The sequence below is a fragment of the Arachis ipaensis genome, chromosome B4 (genome assembly GCF_059453495.1).
Source record: "Arachis ipaensis isolate K30076 ecotype BB chromosome B4, ASM5945349v1, whole genome shotgun sequence".
NCBI classification, from domain to species: Eukaryota; Viridiplantae; Streptophyta; class Magnoliopsida; order Fabales; family Fabaceae; genus Arachis; species Arachis ipaensis.
In genome coordinates this window covers 95,705,320-95,708,746 of record NC_142439.1, presented here as the reverse complement: position 1 = coordinate 95,708,746, position 3,427 = coordinate 95,705,320, and the positions used below count along the sequence as shown (strand labels likewise).

The window sequence follows — 3,427 nt, the reverse complement described above, 5'->3', positions numbered from 1 at the left end:
TACTCACATAAAGGAATCTCTATACTGTTACATAGAGGATTCCTCTTCTCTGTCTGTTCTCTTCTTTTTCATATGAGCAGGAACAAGGATAAGAACATTCTTGTTGAAGCTGATCATGAACCTGAAAGGACTCTGAAGAGGAAGCTAAGAGAAGCTAAAGCACAACACTCTGGAGAGGACCTTACAGAAATTTTCGAAAAAGAAGTAAACATGGCAGACGAAAATAACAACAATGGTGGAGATGCAAGGAAGGTGCTTGGTGACTTTACTGCACCAACTTCTGACTTCTATGGAAGAAGCATCTCAATTCCTACAATTGGAGCAAACAACTTTGAGCTTAAGCCTCAATTAGTTTTTCTAATGCAGCAGAATTGTAAGTTTCATGGACTTCCATTGGAAGATTCTCATCAGTTCTTAGCTAAATTCTTGGAAATTTGTGACACTGTTAAGACCAATGGGGTTAATCCTGAGGTCTATAGACTTATGCTTTTTCGCTTTGCTGTAAGAGACAGAGCTAGGATATGGTTGGACTCACAACCTAAAGAAAGCCTGAACTCTTGGGAAAAGTTGGTCAATACATTCTTGGCCAAATTCTTTCCACCTCAAAAGTTGAGCAAGCTTAGAGTGGAAGTCCAAAACTTCAGATAAAAGGAAGGTGAATCCCTCTATGAAGCTTGGGAAAGATACAAGCAATTGATCAAAAGGTGTCCTTCTGACATGCTTTCAGAATGGAGCATCCTATGTATATTCTATAATGGTCTGTCTGAATTATCCAAGATGTCCTTGGATCACTCTGCTGGTGGATCTCTTCATCTGAAGAAGACGCCTGCAGAAGCCCAGGAACTCATTGAAATGGTTGCAAATAATCAGTTCATGTATACTTCTGAAAGAAATCCTGTGAATAATGGGATGACTCAGTAGAAAGGAGTTCTTGAGATTGATACTCTGAATGCCATATTAGCTCAGAATAAAATATTGACTCAGCAACTCAATATAATTTCTCAAAATTTGACTGGAATGCAAGCTGCATCCGGCAGTACTAAAGAAGCCTCCTCTGAAGGAGAAACTTATGACCCTGAGAATCCTGCAATGGAAGAGGTGAATTACATGGGAGAATCCTATGGAAACACCTATAATCCTTCATGGAGAAATCATCCAAATTTATCATGGAAGGATCAACAGAAGCCTCAACAAGGCTTCAATAATAATAATGGTGGGAGAAACAGGTTTGGCAATAGTAAGCCTTTTCCATCATCTTCTGAGCAACAGACAGAGAATTCTAAGCAGAGCCTCTCTGACTTAGCAACCATAGTCTCTGATCTATCTAAGACCACTCTCAGTTTCATGACTAAAACAAGGTCCTCCATCAGAAATTTGGAGGCACAAGTGGGTCAGCTGAGTAAAAAAGTTACTGAAATCCTTCCTAGTACTCTCCCAAGCAATACAGAAGAGAATCCAAAAGAGAGTGCAAGGCCATAACCATATCCAAAGTGGCCGAACCTGGAGAGAATGAAAAGGCAGTGATTTCTAGTGACGAAGATCTTAATGGACGTCCACTGACCACTAAGGAGTTCCCTAATTAGGAACCAAAGGAATCTGAGGCTCATATAGAGACCATAGAGATTCCACCGAACTTACTGTTGCCATTCATGAGCTCTGATGAGTATTTCTCCTCTGAAGAGGATGAAGATATTTTTGAAGAGCAAGTTGCTCAGTATCTAGGAGCAATCATGAGGCTGAATGCCAGGTTATTTGGTAATGAGACTTGGAAGGATGAACCTCCATTGCTCATCAATGATCTGAATGCCTTGGTTTAACTGAAATTACCTCAGAAGAAACTGAATCCCAGAAAATTCTTAATACCCTGTATCATAGGCACCATGACCTTTGAGAAGGCTCTGTGTGACCTAGGGTCAGGTATAAACTTCATGCCACTCTCTGTAATGGAGAAACTAGGGATCTTTGACGTACAAGCTGCAAGAATCTCACTAGAGATGGTAGACAAATCAATGAAACAGGCTTATGGACTTGTAGAGGATGTCTTAGTGAAGATTGAAGGCCTGTACATCCCTGCTAATTTCATAATCCTAGACACTGGAAAGGATGAAGATGAATCCATTATCCTTGGAAGACCCTTCCTAGCCACAGCAAGAGCTATGATTGATGAGGACAGAGGAGAGTTAGTCCTTCAATTGAATGAGGACTACCTTGTGTTTAAGGCTCAATGATCTTCTTCTGTAACCATGGAAAGGAAGCATGAGAAGCTTCTCTCAATACAGAGTAAAATAGAGCCCCCACACTCAACTTCTAAGTTTGGTGTTGGGAGGCCACCATCAAGCTCTGAGTCTCTGTGAAGCTCTCTAAGAGATCACTGTCAAGCTATTGACATTAAAGAAGCGCTTATTGGGAGGCAACCCAATATTATTTAATTATATTTAATTTCATAGACATTTGTTTTCCATTGTTATCTTATGTTTTCTTTAGATTGATAATCATGTGAAGTCATAAAAACAGCTGTAGAATTAAAGCAAAATAAAAAACAGCATAAAAAATAGCACACCTAGTAGCATTCTGGGCGTCAAACGCCAGAAATGGCAGCCAGACTGGCGTTAAACACCAGAAAAGGGTGTCTGGTATCTGGCTGGCGTTAAACGCCAAAAATGGCAGACAGAGTGGCATTTAACACCAGAAAAGGGTGTCTGGTGGGCGTTAAACGCCAGAAAGGGGCATCAGCCTGGCGTTTAATGCTAGAAAAGATAGCAGAGTTGGCGTTAAATGCCAGAAATGGCATATAGAGGACGTTTAAATGCCAGAATGGTGTAGGGAGCAGAATTTCTTGACACCTCAGGATCTGTGGACCCCACAGGATCCCAACCTACCCCAACTCACTCTCTTTCCTCTTTACACCGCTCCATAACACTCTTCCCCAAATACCCTTGACCAATCACATCAATACCTCTTCCCCAAACACCATTCACCTATCAAATCCTACCCTCTTCCCCACAACCTCTTCACCACTCACATCCATCTATCATAAAACCCCACCTACCTTACCATTCAAATTCAAAATATTTCCCTCCCAAACCCAACCCCTCATACACGAATTCCCCTCTCTCTTACCCTATAAATACCCCTTCTTACCACCTTCAAATTCACACATCATACACACTTAAACCCCCTTGGCCGAAACCAACCTTCCCCTCCATCTCCTCCATTTCTTCTTCTTCTACTCCTTTCTTTCTTCTTTTGCTCGAGAACGAGCAAACCTTTTAAGTTTGGTGTGGGAAAAAGCTCTGCTTTTTATTTTTCCATAACCATTAATGGCACCTAAGGCCGGAGAAACCTCTAGAAAGAGGAAAGGGAAGGCAATTGCTTCCACCTCTGAGTCATGGGAGATGGAGAGATTCATCTCAAAAGTCCATCAAGA

General features: G+C 41.3%; 1 non-coding gene across 1 annotated transcript; it reads right to left on the bottom strand.

Moving 5' to 3' along the window:
* Nucleotides 1-615: 615 nt before the first annotated feature.
* Nucleotides 616-723, bottom strand: LOC148568448 (small nucleolar RNA R71). Its single transcript, XR_015882415.1, has one exon. It is a non-coding gene; the product is annotated as a small nucleolar RNA R71 (small nucleolar RNA).
* Nucleotides 724-3,427: the final 2,704 nt, after the last annotated feature.